General features: G+C 40.1%; 1 pseudogene across 1 annotated transcript; it reads left to right on the forward strand.

Moving 5' to 3' along the window:
• Nucleotides 1-1,112: 1,112 nt before the first annotated feature.
• On the forward strand, nt 1,113-8,685 carry LOC146499438 (uncharacterized; annotated as a pseudogene). Its single transcript, XR_014870183.1, has 3 exons — nt 1,113-2,369; nt 2,524-2,664; nt 2,813-8,685. The product of XR_014870183.1 is annotated as an uncharacterized LOC146499438 (transcript).
• Nucleotides 8,686-9,425: the final 740 nt, after the last annotated feature.

Raw genomic sequence — 9,425 nt, forward strand, 5'->3', positions numbered from 1 at the left:
TATCTTATTTTAGTCCATTGTTTTTCCTAATTTCTGCTACTTTTTACTTTGCACTGTCCACTTTCTCTTCCGTGACCCAACAAATGTCCTATGTGTGGGGCTAATAAAGGTTTATCTTTTCTTAATTGGTGGAAGGACAGGAGTTTTAAGCTCGTTAATATTTTTATAAAGAGGTGGTCGTACTGCTGGGACTTTCTTTATTGATTTTTCAATAGGTGGAAGTGGAGTGATATTTGGAAATGGTATTTGGTGTTTGTTGGGAGGTACAGGCTTGAATTGAGTGACTATTTCCCCAACAAACTCCTTTACGGCAAAGGGTCTTGTAGTCGGCCCTTGGAGTTTTGGAAGGTAAATATTTTCCATTCCTGCCGGTTTGCTGTCCAGACTGTCAAGCTCTTGCTTTAATTTGATCTGACGAGTCTGTGCAGTCGAGTAGCTGAGGAGCGGTTTTTCGGTTTTGTAACGATATTGGGTGTATTCTTCTCCATCTAGGAAGAAGCCATGCCCTCCCAGACTTGTCATTAAAATAGCTGGATGATGTTTTTTATCAATTTTTGGCAGCTCTGCCATAATATACCGCTGAAGCCTTTCTTTTTTCAGCTTCTCGTTTTTTAAGGCTTTAACCGCCTCCTCGGTCTCAGCCTGTTTCTTTTGTTCAGCAATTTTTTGTTTTTTCTGAACTAAAGAAAAGTTTTCATTTACGTTTTTAATTGCATCCTCCCTTCTCTTTCGCTGTGCAATTAAAAAATTATTTTCATTCATTTTATCAATGGCAAAATTTGCTTCTGTCCATTTTTTCCCAGCCTGTTCTTTCTCCAGTTTGTCTCGGGCTTTTTCTTTAATTATGGCCAAATTATCCTCTGCAACAGATTTTAACATTTCAATATGTTTTTGCTTAAGGATAATTTTCTTTTTTTCATTTTCCACTTCCTTGTCATCAAAATCATTTTGTCTTTTGGCTTCTAAAAGACTTTGTTTGGCAGCTTTTCCTTTGTTAGTATCTGCCAGTTTTTTAATAGCAATTTCTGATAACATCTGCTGTTTTTTTATATTTTTCAGTGGATCATGAATCTTTCTATTATCTTCAAGCTGAGGAAAAACACAAACATTCTGTCTGTGTTTTTCCTCAGCTTGAAGTTTCTCTTCATGCATTTTTCTTTCTTTCATTTGAGCTTCAAGCTGTTCATGCAGTTCTTTCAAGACTTTACTTTTTGCTCGTGACATTTTTACTGCCTGCAATTGTAAGTCTTGTTTATATTTTTCCTCCTGCTGCAGCCTTAATTCTTGCTCCTGACTTTTGAGTTGTTTTTCCAACTGCATTTTCCGTTCATTATCTTTTATTTGGTTTCTTTGAGCGTTATTGAAAGCCCTCTTTATTAGAATTTTCTTTTGGACTTTCTCTTGCTCCCTTTTCTGTGTTTCTTTAAGTCTATCTTCCACCTCGTTATTAATTTTTTTCTCCTGCTCTTTTCTCGCTTGCGCCATTTCTTTTTTTAACCCGATAAGCTTACCGTTTTCATTTGAAACCATAGCGCCATAAATAACTTTGTGAAAGTTTTTAACACAGGCATTCCTGTTAAACTGCAACTTATCAGCCTTCTCCAGAACCTGGGCTTCAAGTTGCTTTCTTTTTTGCAGTTTAGCTGCCATTTCTAATTTCGTTTTCTCTATTATGTACTTTGTCGTTTTATTTTGCTCCCTTGCCTCCGCTTGACGACAATTTATCTCGTAAATTTCCTTAAATTTACGAGATAAATCTACTTCTCTGGGAGCAAATGAAGCTTGATTTTTATCCCAATAGGGTTTAGTTAATGTTATGTTTTGGGGTCTCTGTATTATAGACATCGTTTTCTTTCTAAAGATATAGCAATACTAAGAAGTGCGTTTGTGAAATTGTTTGTGTCAGTGAAACTGAGTTTTGTCTGTTACAAGCCCCATTTAAGGGTTTTTGTAGCCTTTGATCTCTGTTGACGCATTTGCCCCGCCCCCTTCGTCAGTGACGGAACGTTCCGTCTCCGAGACTTCAGAATAGGGCTTTGGAGCGTGATGTCACGGGGGTGGGCGTGGAAAGGATTTTGGCCTGATCCGCCATTTTCGGGGTCTAAGAGCAAGCGACGAAGGAGCGAAAGCACAGCCATGGTTCGTACTTGCTGTGTGGTCGGCTGCAATGTTCGATCTTACGATCGGCACGGGAATAAGCTTGGGTTGTCTTTTTATGCTTGGAACCTGGAAGCAATATCAAGGAGCTCATGTATCGGATGTTACCAAACGAAGGCGTCGAGCCTGGATAGCAGCCGTGAGACGAGCTGATATCAAGTTCTGTTCCATCTCCCCATATCACTTGGTGTGCTCCAGACATTTTCATTCCGGTAAGTGCTAGATATGTTCATATCACACTTTATAGCTGAATAATATTATCGTTGGTGGTCTCGGAAGTTATAGAAATTGCGATCAAACATGAATGGAGTGACTTTGCAGACATGTGCTATGTAAAGATTCGCTAATTCTTTTGCACAACTGTAGGGAAGCCTGCCTATGAAATGGATCAAACAAATCCAGACTGGGTACCAACGCTACACATGGGGCACTCCGAAATCCGAACATCACATTCAGACCGTCACAGGAGGCGAACACAACGGCAACAAAAAAAAGCACTAGTAGGAGGTAAACAACAACCGCACCCCCAACCACAATCTCTTATTTTAAAAGTTGATCTTAGTCAATTAGCACAAACATTTGAGTATTCATACTGCCTTAATGTATAAACCACTTTAAAATTCCCTTGTGTATTTGCACTCTTTTTATTGGACAGACTTTCACAATGGAGCTGCAGAATGTGAAGGTGAAGCCCCAGCAGAAGTTACCACAGAAGAGCAGCCAGAGATGGACACCGCAGGAGAGCAGCCAGAGATGGACACCGCAGGAGAGCAGCCAGAGATGGACACCGCAGGAGAGCAACTCCATAACAACCTTGTTCTTTTGGCTGAAGGCCAAATTTGTCTTGGACAAGTAGAAGCAGAGGTAACGGGTGCAGATGCAGAAAACAGTGATATCAGAGAGAAACAGACAGAAGATCAAAGACTGATAAATGATTGTGTGCGCTGTGTACAGAGCAGAGCAGAAATAAACCGGCTGCTGGAGGAGAACAGAAAGCTTAAATCAAAGTTGGACAAGACAGAGCTGAATGAAAACTTTTTAAAGGATGATACGGAAAAAGTGAAATATTACACTGGTTTTACTTGTTTTGCTATTTTTATGTCCATGTTCGAGAATGTAAAAGCTTTCCTACCAGCATCAAAGAAACTGTCGCATTTCCAAATGCTTTTACTCACACTTATGCGACTTAGACTTGATCTTCCTGTTCAGCATCTTTGTTATCTATTCAATGTCTCCCACAAAACTCTTTCTTCTATCTTTGCTGATACAATAGACGTTTTGTATGCTCGCTTTGGATTACTTGTACACTGGCCAGAGAGGCACTGTTTGCAAGCAACAATGCCTCCACAATTTACGGAAACTTTTGGAAATCGGGTAGCCATCATTGTAGACTGTTTTGAAATTCGTACAGAACGACCATCTAATTTAAAGGCTCGTGCTCAAATGTACTCACACTACAAGGGTACACACACCATGAAATATCTGATCGGGATTACTCCACAAGGTTCAATTCATTCATTTCTAAGGGGTGGGGGGGCCGTGCATCAGATAAACACATCACAGAGCAATGTGGAATACTTAACAAGCTGTTACCAGGGGATGTAGTTTTGGCTGACAGAGGCTTTGACATCAGAGATGCGGTGGGAATGATGTGTGCGGAGGTTAAGATCCCAGCATTTACAAGGGGCTTCTGTCAACTAGATGCCAAGGACATAGAAAATACACGAGCCATTGCACACCTAAGAATCCATGTCGAGCGAGTAATTGGCAGTTTGCGCAACAAGTTCAAAATGCTACATACCACCATGCCAATCCGTTCTCTTCTTCCATGTGAGGGTGAAGACGTTACCTTCATTGATAAAATTGTGAGGGTGTTGTGTTTTGGTTAACATGTGCCCTAGTGTGGTAGTGAAACCAGGCACACATGAGACTTGTACTTGTTAATTAATAATTGTGAAAACTCTCAGTATGTCTCTGAAGACATAGTACTAGTAAAACCTTTTTTTTTATGTGTTATTGTATGAACACACTGACATTACGTTATGTAACCATTTCTGGGTACCATTTCAAGATAACAAATAACTATTTCACTCTTTATTTTACAGTTTGACAATTGTTACATGGTAAGTGCTGCAGGTTTGAAATCAAGTTATACATATTTCAATGCACTTCTGACAGAAAACTAGACACCAGTGGTGTCCACAGTGGTGGCAAACACAGCGTGCATCATCGAAGCTGTGATTCTCCCAGCACGCCACACATACCATTCTGGGCTCTTGTGTTGCAGTCTTGTGCGTACCTCGATAGCTTCTGCCTGTTCTTCAGTAACTTTTGCTGCATTTATGTACTTTACACAGTGCAGTTGCAGCTCGGTAAGACCAAGGGACTGTGCACCTGTGTTGTGCAAACACGCCAGAGACATTGGTAATGTGGAAGATTGTACAGTGTGTGATGTGTAGTCTTTCTCCAATCCACACAAACACACTGCTTTATTGTGTTTATGAAGTGTGTCTAACACTGGTGACAACTCCTCAAACGTAGCAGAAGGAATCTTTCGTTTTGAAGGACGGCTTCTTCTGCCTTTCACCACAGACAGTCCGTTTATATTTTCATCAAGAGTCTTTTTTTGTGCTGCTGAAGATGAAAAGTCAATGTTATGGCCAACCTCTGGCTGTATCTTGGTTGTGTTCCCCGGCAAAACCCAGTAGGCTGGTTCATCTGTGACAGTCTTTGTGCCACGGATCCTCACTGTTGCCTCCACTTTAAATAGAAGTGCAGCGACATGGGTGCAGGTCTCAGCAACTCCGGCCATACAGGTGCAGTGTGCAGCTTCGACCTTCCCCGTGGTGCTTACAATTACCCATGGTCGTAATGCAGGTTCATTCAATCTTTGGGAGTGCATTACCTGTAACATACAAGGACAAGGTTGATGTAAAGACAAATGAAATGAGACAGGGAGGACACGAATTGGCGTTAATAATTTGCCCGATTATCAATGTGTTAATTTGCATCTACTTTACAATTATGGGCACATAATATGATAACGATATTTTAGCAGTTCGATGATAAATGTATAACATTAATTATGGTGGGGGGTGGAAAATGGCTATTACACTTGATGTGCTTCAGCTGACTTACCTTGGTATGAATGACGACGTACTCAGAGTTTGGCGGCTTGAAAATACCCAAATCTTGCACCCAGCCGTTGGTAAATTGGATGTGCGCCTCCAGTGACTTGTAATTTTGGAACTGGTTCTCTGTGTAGGCGCTTACTCCACAAACAAGATAGGCGAAAACATCGGGGTAGGACAGTGGCGGTAGGTCGTCTGGGTCTTTACTCCACTGCCGTATTTCGTACGGGTCCAGATTTGCGATGCACTCTATTTTTTTCAAGTAACGCTGCTTCGCCTCTGGACGTTTTCTTTTGAGCTGCTTTTAAGCATGATTCTTGTCGTCGTCGTTCCAGCAAAGTGAATAGGGCTTTGGATTCGTAGACCCCGAAAATGGCGCTGCGCTCCCATAATGCATTGCGGCGTGACGTCAACTCCAAAGCCCTATTTAGGACGGCCGTGAACGTGACGTAAAAACAAATGCGACAGAAGGAGAAGTGAAGCGCTAGCTAAACAAGATCTATATTTTCAGGTTGTTAAGTATCACTTTCGGAAAAAAGGACTGTATAACAATTCAGGGTCTGCAGCCTTAAATGACGCATTTTAAGCCCGATTAGGTCACAGCGGCGCCACGAAGGCTGTCCCGTTCAACGGCTGCTCCAAATGCGGCCCTCAAATGCGTCCTTCATTTTCCTGAATTTTAAGGATGGGTCTGTGTATCCTTCGTGGCCCAACATATCCCAGACTTGAAAGCGCGGCTGTGGGTGTGGATAATTTTGACGAAAAAAAACAGCCGACAGCTGAAGCCAGGCGGCCAAAAGGTAAACTTTTAAAAGTAAGTACTGAATATCATGTCACTTATTTATGTGCAAATGTTTAATAACGAAGAAGATTAAAACATTACTGTTGGCCACATGTCGGAAAAATTATGTGACATTAGCGATGTTTGTACTAACTTGGTTTTAAAGCCTTTACTTTAAAATATACACCGTTCAATAGTTGACCTTACAGTGAATGTGATGATTTTATGAATAATTAAAGTCAGTCATATATCCACAAACACAACAAGCTGAAAGTCAATGAATGCTGCTCGGTTTGCAGTCCTGAATATCAAGGCACAAGCAGTATTCACTGCACTGTTAATGTTAGCTATGTTATATTGCTGCCTTTGTTCGGTGGTGTCGAGCCAAATGGACGTTAACGTTTCTTTGAAAACGAGCTGACGGTTCACTCGTTAAGCTGAAAGAAAGATGCTTTAATCACAGGAGTCACACGTGTCCACTGTACCATCTGGGAACTCTTCTTGTTTAGCACTCCTAATAACACAAACACTAAATCCTCCTTCTCTTGTGCTGTTTTGTAGCAGTGTATACACCTGAGACTGTCACCTGTGTCTCTGTCCTGCACTCTCTCTCTCTTTTTCTTTCTCTCTGATTGTGTAATAAAATATGAGCATGTATTTATAAGTTACACTTGTGTTTGAATCCTGCAGATTATCACACATTTGATTTCCATGTGTGACAACTGCAAGTGTCCAGAGTGAGGACAGACTGAGGGACTGTCAGATTATAATATTATTTTATGCCATGTTAGACCCCTAATTAAAGATTGTGAATTATTATGTAGTTTTAGTTTGCATTATTCTCCTGAATTAGAAGAAGGTGATAACTATTACATTTGGTAAACTGATTTGCATTACATTAGACTGTTGATTTATTGTGAATGAATGATATTGTTTTATGATGCATTATACTGTGAGTTATAAGAAATACTGTTCCAGAAAGTCATCGCCTTATTTGTCTGGTTAGAAGAGAACAGAGCATACTGCCCCAACTCAGCAGGAGCAGATAAACAGGGAGCCAAGGTCGTAGCTTAGGCGCTGTGTGAGAGAAAGAATGTGAATGTTTAGGCTTTTATGATTAGGTGGGGGCCACTAGAGGCTATAAGAGTTTGATCAAGGCTCCACCATTTTGAGATTTGATGCTGTCTGCTGTATGGTGTCCATCTCCCACGCGTGTGTTCATTAAATCATCGTTTGACTCAACCCAGCCGGACCAGTGTGGTTATTGGGGTTTTTCCTCTTGTATCCATCCCCAATATTTGAATCCGTAACAGGACCCACTGCTGCACATCATCTGTGAGGCTTTGCACCCCTGATGATCCACCAGGACAAACTCAAATAATTGTACCATTCCAGTGTTTTCACTGTGGGAGAAAGTACTCAGGGCCTTCAAGTTACACACTATGAAAGGCAGAAACAAGTTTAATATTCAGAAACCTAAAGTATGTATCAGCAGCAGAATGGAGCTAAAAATAAATGTTTGTTTCAGTTCTATGAAGCTTTGAGTATTTTGGATTAGTAGCACCGCTGTGTTTGTTGCATCATATTGCTGTAATTGTTTATATGCTTTATATATTCTGAGGTAAGTTGATCTATAGTGTTACATCATATTCTATAAGGATGTTATGTGTTTGTATATTTTCTGCCCAGTTTGACCGGTTTTAGCAGAAGTCAGCCTGTTTAAGGCTCTGATATCTATTCTGTATGACTTAAAGCAGTTATGACATTGTATAATTTTCTCACCCAATAAATGAATATTTCATTTATCAGTCTACTCTTCATTTTATCAGAAACAATTATCACAGCTCGTAAATTTTCATTTTACACATATGTAAGCATTGAGCCAAATTTAGTAATGCCAACATAATGAAAGAACAATATTTGTCTCTTATATATGATACATCTATATACATACACTGTCAAAGATACCTGTCTTTGAGTGAAGATTTAAGGTGATAGGACATAAATAACTGCAACTTGAATCTTTACTGAAGCTCAGTATTTGACACAGAGTTCAAGCTCACTGCTGTAATAACTAATCATGATTGATATAATACTAACTTTAATATTACCATACCATACCATACCACCTTTATTTATAAAGCACTTTAACATAAAACCAGAGTTCACAAAGTGCTGTACATGCTAATAGCATAAGTAAATAAAAATTAAAATGAGATAAGATAAGATAAAATAAAAAACTAAAATAAATTGAAACATGTTAAAACAAATAGAGTCAACCCCTCTAATCAATGCCAAAGGCTTCAGCGAAAAAATATGTTTTAAGAAGACTTTTAAATTCAGAAAGACAAGAGGCCTGCCTAACATGCAAAGGTAGATCATTCCACAACTTTGGAGCAACTACAGCAAAAGCACGATCACCTTTAAATTTATACTTAGTTTTCGGTACCTTAAGGAGCTGCTGATTGGCGGACCTAAGGGAACGGGCAGGTGTATATGGTTGTAGTAGCTCTGAGAGGTGGGGGGGCAGGCCATTAAGAGATTTAAAAGCAAATAAGAGAATTTTAAAAACAATCCTAAAATGTACAGGTAGCCAGTGGAGTGAAATTAAAATTGGGGTAATGTGCTCAGACTTTTTTGTTCCAGTTAAAAGACGTGCTGCAGCATTTTGCACAACCTGCAGGCGCCTAATGGACGCATCACTAACCCCAAAATAAAGTTCATTACAATAATCCAGCCTAGAAGTAACAAAGGCATGGATTACTGTCTCAAACTGCTGTTTCGATAAGATAGTCTTTATTTTGGCTAATTTCCTCAAATGAAAAAAGCTAGATCTTACAACAGCTCTGACCTGGCTTTCAAATTTAAGATTTGCCTCCATTTTAACTCCCAGATTAGTGATGACTGGTTTAACATACTGTGCCAGCGAACCAAGATCTATAATAGTGGCCTCAGAAGCGTCACCAAAAACCATCACTTCTGTTTTCTGTTCATTAAAATGTAAAAAGTTCAAAGCCATCCAGGCCCTTATTTCATCAAGGCATCTGAGCAGCGGGTCTACTGAGAAGCCATTTATCTTTTTAAGTGGGAAATAAATCTGGGAGTCATCGGCATAGCAGTGGAAAGAAATCCCATGTTTCCTGAAAATAGACCCAAGGGGTAGGAGATATAGAGAGAAAAGAAGCGGGCCTAAAACTGAACCCTGTGGGACTCCACATTGAAGAGAAGCAGCAGAGGATACAAACTCCCCGAGTTTCACAGAGAAAGTTCGCTCTGCCAAATAGGATCTGAACCACTGCAGTGCGGTACTCCTAATACCCACCAACTGCTCTAAACGGGAAATTAAAATATTATGA

Source organism: Neolamprologus multifasciatus, chromosome 17, assembly GCF_963576455.1.
Source record: "Neolamprologus multifasciatus chromosome 17, fNeoMul1.2, whole genome shotgun sequence".
In the NCBI taxonomy this organism is placed as follows: domain Eukaryota; kingdom Metazoa; phylum Chordata; class Actinopteri; order Cichliformes; family Cichlidae; genus Neolamprologus; species Neolamprologus multifasciatus.